At 37.1% G+C, this 12,726-nt stretch overlaps 1 protein-coding gene across 2 annotated transcripts in view; it reads left to right on the forward strand.

Annotated features, from left to right (window-relative positions):
• LOC149167552 (immunoglobulin) overlaps positions 1–12,726 on the forward strand; it is a 316,326-nt gene that overhangs the window by 232,183 nt on the left and 71,417 nt on the right. The window lies entirely within an intron of this gene.

Raw genomic sequence — 12,726 nt, forward strand, 5'->3', positions numbered from 1 at the left:
GAATTAGATGAGATAATAGGATCAGTATTGTGGAAAAGTGAAACTATCCTTACACTTAAGCAATCAAATATAATAATACTGGTAGAATATGGATTAACTTTAGAAATTAAACTCATAATATAAAAGTTCTGCATACTCACATGCAAGCCCGCTGGGAGTGAAAGTGTGAGCGCAAAGTGCCAATTTTCAAAAGCTTGTGAGCTGGAGCATTCCAAGAGAGTTTTTTATATGATATATATTTTGATGCATGTATACTAAACACAAACATGCATAATGTTGAATTTGTTGCAAAAAAATATGAAAACATAGATTTGACTATCTGGATTAATGATGATCATTATAGCATCAAGCATCTAGTACACATATAACATCAATCATTAGGTTATAACTTAAGTTGTAATAAAATGATTAACCATAACATCAACATTCAAGTTTCAGCAGATAGTGTTGTTGATCATCAACAAACTGTAGTAGATAACATCAACAGCGAAATGAAACAGAACATCGTATTCATGACCAAATTGTTGTGATATACAGTCAACAGTTTAAGGGTAAGTTCAAACTTAAAATGTCATATAATGTTTTAAAATTGGCCATAATAAGGATAAATTACTTCAAGAAATTAGATTCTAAACAGAAAAGGACAGTTCTACTATCTACTCAGCTTTCCTCTTGCCAAGAGAAATTTCTAATTTCGTTGCCCATGATATAGGAACAATAGGACTAGGAGTAGGTGAAACCGTGGAAGTGGTTGTGGAACATGACCATGAGCTAATGCCCCCTACACAATGCTGGAGGTTTTAAAGCTAAAGTTCTTACATCTGGCCAACAATGGTGGTGGCACCTTTGCTGCATGATCACTGACATGAGTCCTGTTCAATGTTGCACGAAGTGGGGATGAAACAGAGACGTTTTTTGAAAGCGGGGACGGAGAAGTGTCATTTTCCAAAAATCTAGGAAGCGAAGCGTCTCGGAAGCGTCTAATATATATATATATATTTTGCATTTATATTAAAAAAACATCCAAAATACCAAATTAGTTGTAGAAGACATGAAAACATGCATATTTTTACATAAATCAAGATAGATATGGCATCCATTCTACATCAATGATTAATTATTCTAGCATCAACCATCTACAATCTAGATTCCTCTTCTCTTGTCTAGCCTTTGCTTCTACTTCAAGTCTATAGGGATTTTAGTTAACATTGCCTAATTTTGATCAAATAGCTTAATCCAAGCCTTATAATATGGTAGAGAAAGCTTAACATGCCTGATCATGATTTTGACTTGAATGAAGGGTACATAATTGCTAAGGCCATGACAAAGGTGTTCAACAATCAATAACACCAACACTGGGGTACATATAGGGCTTGTTGCTCTTGATTAAATGCCAATCACATGCCCTCATACAACATATAATCCAATGAGACACCACAATCCCATTGATCCTGAAAAATGTTAACTCTGTTGAATTATGAATGGGATACGCAATTCTATTTTCTCCATATGAAGTCTGATGAGGTTGGAACCACTCTCAAACATCTTGAGTCATTTCATGGTAATGTGAAAAATTTAAGTAAAAGGATGGAAACGAAAGATAAAGGAGAATGTCACTTTTACTTTAGAAATTTAACATTACCATTAGGGAGCATCTAGGAAGCGTCTAGGGAGCATCAAGGGGCACCTTGGGAGTATTCAAAAAGTGTAGTTCCTCACAAAACAGTTAGAAATTTTCAAAAACAATAAAACAAAAAAAGCCCCGTGGAACCGTCCACCTTCTCTCAGATCCGCTCGTGATCCACGGTGGATACACGCTCGAACCTCCACAGATTTGCACCCGATCCTTTCTGGATCCGCAGATCGGGAAATAGGAACCGCAGATCGGGCAATAGGAGCTGCAGATCAGGCCCCCACGAATCCAAATTTATAGGAATTGCCAAAAAAAGGAGGAATTGCGGATCTCATCCGCGGTTCGGCAGAAGGATCGGTGGCGGATCTGTACGGGACGCGGATCTGCCTTTAGATCCTTGGGGGGGGGGAACGGTTCTTGGAGCACTGGTCCTGTTACCCACCACTTCGTGGGTGATATCCCCAGGAGAAATTTTTCTCCATGATGAGCCTCAACCGGCAGCTAGCAGCCCCTAGATGCCTCCTACTACCTCGTTGTGTGATTTCTCTGCCACCTAAGCCAGCCATGTGGTCCCTCACCCACCTGTATTAACCGTATGTTTGAAGGTAGGCCTTCCGAATCTAAAGGTATGTCTTGTCATTTGGTAATTGAGTATTGTGTTTACTTATCATGGATACTTTTGGGTATGGATTGATGGAGGGATTTGGCCGAAAGAGTGGGCTTAGCTTGTGCTCCTATCCCCTTGATCTCTTTAGGTTGTTACCCTTAAATCTTAATGTTGTGGCATCTCTTTTATTGACCATTTGGTTCTAGGCTGGTACTATTTGGGAAACCCCGACTTTGGGTGCATGGTCTCGCTCCTTTATCCACACATATTACTCCCTTTCCACTCACTATACCCCCATTCATCTTTGCTCTGACATGGGTCCACATTCCCATTTTGGGTCCACATAGGGGAAGCCTCCCTATCCCCTTCCCCCACCTTGGGTCAGACCTAGAATGATGCCTCGGAGGTTGAACCAACTAAAAGAAAAAGTGAAAAGCATAAATGGCCACATTTGACCGGAAATTGTACCACAAAATGCAAAAGATGGTCAGGACAAAAATAATTAGCACGTGGGCAAAAGCCATTACATGAGCTCTACCCCAACCATTGGCCATCACCCTAGTTCCATAGGCCCTAGACGAGCCTTCTCTATCATTTAGGAACCCATGATTGTCCCAACCCTGGAGGGCAATGAACCGCCTTGCTTAAAAGGGGTAATCACTGTTATATCTTACTGATCATGCTCTTGCCCTTTGAGCCCTGAGTAGTTAATTAAAGAAAATTCATGAAAGGAAAAAGGTATATGAAGAAGGGTGGAAAAATCAGGGTTGGGGAACCTCATGTACCATGATTGCTCCCTCCTATACATTACATACCCAGGTGTGGGCTTCCCCTTATCTAGCCACCCCTATGCCTCGCTATGTCGCCCAGGATTGCTCCTCTCATTTCCTATTCCATTCCACTTATTTGTCACTTGCCACCCCCATTAGAGGGGTGTACCTTGGATATACTATACCCTTTAAGGGATGAAACTACATAATAAGGTACATGGCTAACCCCCTTTGGAGCTTGGAAACACTAGCACCTGCCAAAGCCCACTATGGAAGGGCATGCCATTATGAAGTGCCCATGTTGTTATCCATGATTTGTAAGATTTTTACCCAATTATTTTAATCACTGGTTGTACTAGAAGGCTAGGGGATGCATTGGATCTTATGTAGGATTACAGGGGGTTTCCATTTGGGTTTGGTTTCAAGTGTCTAGGCACTGCGACAAATCTCAGAGTAAGGGATGTCACTCTAATCCTTACTCCATTTATAATCTCTCCTAGACAAGTCAAGGGGGGTAGTCCCTAAGGTGAATGAATGAGGATAGCCTATGGAACACAAGCTCTAGGAGATTTAAATATGAACAACTTGATGAATGCAAACGAGTCCTGGTTAACCGAAATGGATAGATCTAATAAAATAAGACACAACCACAAGATAAAAATGATTTTAGACCATTGCCTTTATATTCAATTAACCATAAACTAGATAAAAACAAGTTATCCAGAGCAATTTATAAATGTGATTGTTAGCCTCGCTAGCAAAAGGCCCAAAATTGGATCCATATATGCTCTTAAAGTTTCCAAATTTGCTTAAAATCATCCCAAAGGATCCAAAAATGCTCTTGAAATCTTCAAGATTTGCTCAAAAATCATCCAATGATCAAAATCAGCGCAAGAGGAGAGCCCTTGGAAGGGCAGAAATACACTATCGGGAGGCAAAAATGCTTGAAAACCATGAAAAACCAAAATCAAAAGCTTTAAACAATGAAAGAATATCAGCCGTTAGATCTGGCCGATCAATGGCCTAGATCTAAGCGGCTAATCGCAATCGGTCGAGTAGTGAGGACAACTTAAAGTTGGGCGCAAGACACCGCCGATCAGCGAGCGCCGATGATCGGATTGATGGGTCGCAATCTGTGGGGACATGCGCCATGATATATGGAAGACCTCTAGGATGAGCGACATGCGATGGCGGTTGATCGCATCGCTATATCGCATCGGTGATCACCATGGAGCAAGGCCTTTGCATATATGTGTGCGATTGTGATGAAGGTCGGACCCGAAAGGGTTCGGAAAGTGAAAAATATAATTTTTGAAGTCCGCCAAAGTCCATTTTTTAATGATTTTCAATGTTTTGGTGCATTTTTGAAACACAAAGAAATCGCGAAACAGACAGGATTTCGGGCGGGCAATGGGCATAAGTGGTTTAGGCCGAGCTTCGCCCGATGCCATACAACGGCTGCCACGTGTCCAAGATGAGGAGGGAGAAAACCACCCTCATCGGGCAGTTAACTCTAGTACAAAATAGGTGTCTGAAATGGATCACCACTGTTGGATCTAAGACTCTCAAATCAATGGTGGAGATGTGTTATCACTGCAAGGGTGGACCCGAGAGGAGAATAAGCCATATCTAAGGATTTTTTAAGTTCGAAAAGGACAGAGATGGGCAGGATTTTCACAATGTTGCTGTGTTTTTATACGTTAATAGACAATGATTCTAAATATTTAAAGGGAAAACAGTGGCCCGATAGCCCTTCCATCGCAGCATAGCTCACACTAAACAGAAACAGTCATGGAGCACACATAGTTAGCTCGAAACGGAATCGGCCATGAGGCATCAACAACGCAACTTATCCAAAACTAACAAACATTATGGGGCATCTTTGGCACGAGAGAGCTCCCAGATAGCACGACAAACTATCCAAAATATCTGAATGCGGTTATTTTTCTATCAGAAGAAGAAACCTCCGAGCCATGCTTGCCTAGTCAGAGATCAAACAGTTAAACAAGACAGAGGGATAGATTAAGACCTCTCAAGCCTCAGAAGACTTAGCATCATTGTAAAGAGCTATAAATAGCTGAAAGCAAAATGTAATAGAGGTTCAACTTCTGGAGATTGTTCCTCCTTTGTTCCTTCAAGCTTCTCATCTTCATTCTAGCAATATAAGCTTCTTTTGCTATTATATGTTCAATGTCCATTCTCTTTGCTGTTTTACACTTGCACCTGAATAGGTTATTCAGGTTTTCTGCTATGTCTAATGCCAGATAACTGTCATCTTATCTCTGCATTGATAAATTAGATTTGCAAGTCTCATTTACTTCCTGTAGTTGGCCATTCATATGTGTTTATGTATGCAATCTGTTGGTACAATCAGTATTCTCCATCTATTCATTAAATCTATAAACTATTGAGCATTAGTAGTCTAAAGCCTTGTGTTGTTGAGGGTGTTCATGCATGTCTTGAGTGAGAAAAGCGCTGAAATGGTTATCTGACTTGATCCAAACCATCATCCATTCCAATAGTTCTGAGAACAATATTGAAGATTATATGTTACCAGACATCTCCGAGCTGCAACCTAGGAGAGCTTCCTGGACTGATTACAGTGATGAAAGTGACGATCATGAACGATTAAATGTAAATGCCCAAAACTTTATCATGCAATATATTCTAGCAATTAAATGCGTGAAAATGAAAATTAACTGCTAAGCAATGATTCTAGATTTAAAATGATTTTCTTCAATAACCCAGCTCTAGAATTTATCTTTCTCCTATAGTCAATCTTTAGATATGATTCAAAAACATTAATCGCACTTGACAATAAAGAAATCACTACCATAAAATTACAAATTTTACACTTAACACACAAAAAGACACCAAGGAACTTTAGATTAGAATTTAATTATTCCTTAGGTAAATTTTTAATGTGCTAAGCTTATGAAGCAAAGTTAATATGGCAATAAATTTTTTTAATGTGACCGAAAATAAAAATCAAAAGAACTTAATTAAATTTAAATTTTTAATGGGCCGTAGGCCACATAAAAAAACAAAATTTTATAAATGTGAAAGATTAAGTTCTGCTTTTGGTTATTTCATTCGCAATTTCAAAGTCACAATTTTTTTTTTTTTTTATTTTTTTTATTTATTTTTTATTTTTTTTTAATTTTTAGTTTTTTAAATGTTTTAATGTTTTAAATTTTTGTTTATGTAACAAAATTAAAATAAAAAATATCAAAAGAGGAATCAAAACATAAACAAAACTAAAGTCATATAAAAAAATTAAAATAAAAAATTAAAACAAAAAATAAAAATCAAAGAACAAAAAATAAAAAAAGTGAAATGCGCAAAAAATAAAATCGAATTTGTAAAACACCCCACCCTTACAAAATAAAGATGAAATCGAATTTTAAAAAAAGAAAAAGAAAAAAAAGGAACTAACCCTAAGGCCAATGCATATTAAAACATAAAGTAAAAAAAGAAAGAAATCAAAGTGTGTTTTGGTTTTGCAAGCCGAGAGGAGAGGGAGCAGTGACGACTGCGTTGGAGAAATGAGGATCGAGGGAGCTCCGGCAAGGGGTCTGGCAATGGAAGCGTTTGAAAGTGGTTTGACGTAGGCTTGCAGGAAGGAATGCGGGAGAGCAACACGCAAGGAGCCGCAGGGATGGAGAAGAGCAGGGTTTTTTGCTGGTAAGGCGACAAAGGAGAGAGCTCGAGGAATGCAGTGAAGTCGCAGATAGCAAGGAAGGAGGATGGATGGGAGCTACACAGAGGAGATGAAGCTCGTTTTTTTGTAGGCAGAAAGATGGCAAAGATAATGCAACTCGGAAATGGCTGCGAATTAGCAGATCGATAGAGGAAAAGGGGTTTCTAATTTTTTTCTTCGAAATTTGCAGTAAAAAAAAAAATTTTGAAAATTTTCCAGGGAAAAAAAACAACAGCAAAATGGAAAGAATGCAACAAAGAGGAGCTGCAATTTTTTAGGAGCTTCCAGGAAACAGATGGAAAAATATGGTAGCCCAAGAAACCCTTAAACAATTTCCAGAAATTTAAGTTAAACCAGTATACTTCTGCTTCAGATTTCCTTTCAAGGAGAACTCATAAAATCCATAGATTTAAATTTTTCAAACCCTCGAACTGTAAAAAATAATGGCCTTGCAAAATGATATTGAGGCCAGATCTTACCCTCCAGGCCCTAGATCTGGCTTCAAACAAAAATCTTCCTTCAGATTTGCAGTTGTAAATGACAATAACACTTAGAAACAATATATACAATGATATAAAAAAACCCAAAAAACCAGTAAAATAATTACAATAATTAGAAGCTGAAGGCTCTAAGTAGTCTAACCTATCATTATGGTGCACAAAAATTAAAAGATTTTTTAAATTTTAAAGGAGGTGCTAACTCAAAACCCTTCATGCATCACCAAAAAAAATCTTATGATAAGCCCGAAGTTAATTTTGCTGGGCTCTTCAGGAAACACAGATCGGGAGTTGGTTGGTCCAAATGAAAACTTCCCCTAACGCCCGTGGACCTAAATCAAGATTCCCTGCAAAACTCGATCCAGCCATTAAAAATAGAGCGAGAAAATAATAATAAAATTTAGACTAATAGAGATACCTGTTATTATGTTCAAAATTTAAATTATTATTCAAACTTTAACGACTGAGCAAGATACCTGTGCTCAAATCACTCTTTAGAAGCTATCATCAATGGCTTTAGAAAAAATTATGCATGAAAATAATACATCTTATAGTATTCCTGTGAAGAGTAACAACAACAGAAATTAACCCCAAGGTCTTTCTTTATTATCTAGAAAAAGATTACACAAGAGCTTCTTGTTAAGCACATGACTCAGAGATTGGATAGATCGACTGACAAATGACCTCTTATTTAAAGATAAATCCTCCAACGGCTAGTTCGAGTGATCCTTGTCATAATAATCTCGACCATTGATGAAGATCAAAATTTCTTTTAATCTCACCTGTTGAAATATTTAATTTTTTGAGGAAATTCGAAATTTTAATTTAAATGCATTTTAATTAACTCAAAAATTAAAATTTTGAGTTAATTTCCCAAAAAATTTGACTCTGACTTAACCTCAGGGATCAAAGTTTTAAAATTTATCAAAAAAATTAATTTACCTTAATCCTCAGACCTCTTAAAATTTAATTTTTTATGAACACCGAATTTTGCCTTTTGAGAATTTAAATTTACCTAGGACCTAGAATTAATTAAATTTTTGGCTTAGGATTTTAATTAATTTTGGGCCAAAAAATTTAATTAATTTTTTTTTTTCTAGGTTAAGACTAAACTAAGTACCCACGGGGAATTGAACCAGTGACCTATCGCAAGGAGTGCCTTAACAGCGCACCCATTCACCGTCAATCCAAAGCCCCGTGGGCAAAAAATTTAATTAATTAACCTATGAGGGGATAAATTATTTTTTCAACCCTCAAGACAGTTTACATCATGATTTTCATATTTTTTACATCATAAGGGAGAAACCCATTTGTAATAGACCCTCACAGATTACCCATTTCTGCGACACAAATATAATCCACCAGACCATGTAATTTGTAATAATCTAGTTAGGATTTTTCCCAAATTATTTTTACATAGACTTGATTTAGAAGACTAGGACTCACCTTAGATCCTAGTCAGAAAATCGATTCCAACTTTGGGGTAAGACTGGAGGGAAAAGCTATGCCAATTATTCGAAAATGAATCGGTGAGATGAAAAACCTCCTAGAATGGAGATCATCACTAGAAAGGTAGGTTTACCTAGGTTGTTACATACATGACACGAGTCTGCTGAGATAATTTAAATTATACACATGCATAATTGGTTTACATAACATCTTGGAAGTCAGGCTGATGATGATAGCTGGACGGCACCAACACATCGATCAGGCGCTATCCCATATGTGAAAAAAGGGGGTGTACTGCTATGGGTCATTGACACGTAGTGGTCAACATTTGGCTCTACTTGTGGACACATTGTTTCACCGGAGGAATATGAGAATCTAGAATTTGCATCCATGCAACACACAAGATATCATAAGTAGCGTCCATCCAAAAATCATCATATAATATTAAGCACATGAAAGATACAAACTCTTCATTTATTAACTATCCTAATAACATGAAAAACATAAATCTACCTACAAAATGAAATACGGAAATAAAAGGGTGTAGGGTTAGGAACACAATATAAAGGATGCCCCATGGCATCGGATGCGTTCAATGTAGTGCATGCTGAGCATTTGCCTACTTTCAGGCAAATTTGTAGGCTGCTTTTTAGATGTGCCATGTTTTATCGTGCATATGGTAGCACTGTTCCCTCTCTGAAAATTAAGCCGTTTGGATTCGTCTTCTGTAGAATTTACCTGAAAACCCTGGAACTTATCCAAATTATTTAGAAAGTGAATAACATGTGTTTCATTATCAAAGCCTTGCCCATGTTCAGATTTATTTGGGATAGAAGGTTTAAAAATGATATTCGTCTTAGTTTTATCTTCAATTAACTTATCAGATAACTACATGATAGAAGCAACAAAAACTAACTCATCAGCTGAGCAATTTTTCTCTCTTGGGATAGCTTCAAGATTGATGGCATCAAAATACTCCATGGTATCCCACACAACATTTCTATAATTTCTTAATATTTGATTTTTACATGTAAATTTATTTTTTATTTGCATAAAAACTAAATCTGAATCACCCTTGATACTTAGCAATTTGACTTTCAAAGTTTTTGCCATTTCAATACCCAACAATAAGGCTTCATATTCAGCCACATTGCTGGTTGCTTCAAATTCTAATCGATAGGCAAATTTGAAAATATGACCAAGGGGAGATTTCAAGACAATTCCCACACCTTTACCATGCCTAGATGCTGCACCATCAAAGTACAAATGCCAAACTTTATTTTTTAAGTCACCCTCTTTTTTATCAACCTTGACCTCTACGGGAATGATTGAGTTAGATAAAGTAGCATGATTCCTAGGGTCTGATCGTTCACATATTATCTCATTATGGGGACTTTTAGGATCTTCGACATGGAATCTCCTTTCGGGCTTTCTGTTTAATTTAAGAAATCCTTGACCATTAGGGGAAGGAATCATAGCGTATGACTAGTTCATTTGTATGCTTCCTCCTAGTTCAGAGGCTCATTTTCTAGACAACAACATACCCGAATCATCAGGCACATCAACCACAACTATGTCCATGACAATCATGCTATCAGGGTACAAAGACAGGTGGACTTGTAAGTCCTTAATTAACCCATGAAATTCAATTTTCTTCGAATTCGTGGCACATATGTTGTAGTAAGGCCTACATATCCTTAAATTACGCTGTTCCATGACTCTCATAGTCATCACACAAGCAGAAGCACCAGAGTCAAGCATGCAGTTATATAACCGATAATTATTAACAAGCAAAGTAATGAAAAAAGGAGAATGCCCTTTGTTATCGGATTCCATACTTTGCAAATACACGGGAGCATCCTGGTAGAAAGCCTCAAGAGTTTCCTCTTGAGTTGCATTCACTTGGGTAGTGGGTAGTAACTTGGCCTTTTGGGAGGAGATCTTCACTATTTCGGTGACAAGAACCAAAACTTTAGAGTTATTAAACCAACCTCCTAAATCAATATTCATACCAGAAGTTGATTTCAAGAATTAACTTGATTAACATTTTGACTTCTTCTCTGATAGGTTAGCCCCTTGTCCTTAGCAATTTCAAGAAATCACTTAGGAGGAGGCTCCTCGCTAAAAAGTTTAACCAAGACATCAGTTTCTTGACCAAAATTATTAATGCTATATGAAGATGTGAAAGGTCTAACAGGTTGACTATTTCCCTTGACCTCTTCCCAATTCTCTTGTGATAGATGATATTCTTTACCAACCATGTTTATCTGATTACTTGTCCCAAGCATCTCATGATGCATGATTCTCTTGATAATAGGACAAGTGGCTTCTTCATGAAGCTCATCACATGCTCTACAATAAGGCGAGGTCTCCTCCACAAGATTATTCGTTTCAAGAGGGTGAGGAGGCCTCTACTCACTGGACTGACCTTTTTTCTGGCAATTATTTCGAATATTATTACTATTCTAACCCCTAGGTTGATGATTTTGCAATTGAGCTCTTCCCATTTGAATCAACCTAGACTGTAATGTAGTTATTTCCTTAGCATGATTAGCAATCATCCTAGCTTGATTTAACTCCATATTTTATAACTTCTTAAGTAGTGTTTGCATAGGTTCTTCTTCGGATTCCTTTTTTTTTCCTTTAGGTTATTTTAATTTAACAACAGATCTATCAAGCCCAGGAATTTCAAATTTGCCAGAAGCCTTCTTATCTTTTTCCAGTTCTAAAGTTGTGAGTTGACAAGCCTTATAGTCAACAGGCTTGGACCTTCTAGCTCATAAGAAGTGTCAAGATTGAAAGCATCGAGATAATATTCTAGAAGCATTTTCTCAGTTAGTTTGTAATTATTAGATATCTCTTTAAGCATACCATTAAACCTTTTATTAAATTCTTCACACATCTCATTTTCTTTCTTTTTAATGACGCTAATGGATTTTGCTAAAAATCGATATTCTTTCTTATCACCAAATTTCTCTCTAAAAGCATTAAGGAGGGAATCAAATGAATCAATGCTATGATCAAGCCTATCCCTAAACCAATCCATATCATCCTGCTCAAGGGTCAAGACGAAGCATTTCATTTGCACATCCTCATAATTATGAGCATGAGTGAATTTATCCCACCACGTCTGAAAAGCATATAAATGATTTTTAACAGTGATTGCATATTTCCTTGGAAAACGGGCAACTTGTTTATACCAATATTAGGAAGGTTATGGGCATAACCCTGGATGTTAGCAAAGTTAAAAGGCTCATAGATATCTATGATGTCTGGAACGGGAGGATTCAAGAAGAGTGAATGGACATCACAGAGAGCTTCCTGGACGAGATTGTCAAGGAGTGTAAGAGAAGTGAGCTTGTGTAATCTAGATCTGAGAGCCCTTTTAGGATCTAGAGCAGGATTAGCCAAGCTGCTTGGGTTCCTCCTAGTTCACGCCCTTGTAGAAGATGAAGGAAGTGGAGTCGCCACCCAGACATAAAAATATAACTTAGACACAAAAGAAGATATGATGAAAATGAGATGAATATGAATGGGTGAAGATGAAAGGATTAAATGATGAGAAGAGATTGAGAGGGCCAAGGACAGAAAAACTCTGTCCCCGACAATGACGCCAAAAAATGCTGTCGCACAAAGTGTCTAGGCACCACAACAACGCTCAGATTAAGGGCTATCACTCTAATCCTTACTCACTCCATTTAGACTCTCTGCTAGACATGTCAAGGGGGGTAGGAGACTTAAAGATGAACAACTTGATGAATGCAAACGAGTCTTGGTTAATCAAAATGGATAGATCTAATAAAATAAGACACAACCACAAGATAAAAATGATTTTAGACTAGTGCCTTTATGTTCAATTAACCATAAACTAGATAAAAACAAGTTATCAAGAGAAATTTATAAATGTGACGAAAGTACGATCATGAACAATTAAATGTAAATGCCCACAATTTTATCATGCAATATATTCTGGCAATTAAATACCGTGAAGAATTGTGAAAATTAACTGCTAAGCAATGATTCTATATTTTAAATGATTTTCTTCAATAACCCAGATCTAGAATTTATCT

The sequence above is a fragment of the Pinus tabuliformis genome, chromosome 5_1 (assembly GCF_031772625.1).
Source record: "Pinus tabuliformis cultivar Carrire ecotype Pingquan chromosome 5_1, CPIR1, whole genome shotgun sequence".
Classification (NCBI taxonomy): domain Eukaryota; kingdom Viridiplantae; phylum Streptophyta; class Pinopsida; order Pinales; family Pinaceae; genus Pinus; species Pinus tabuliformis.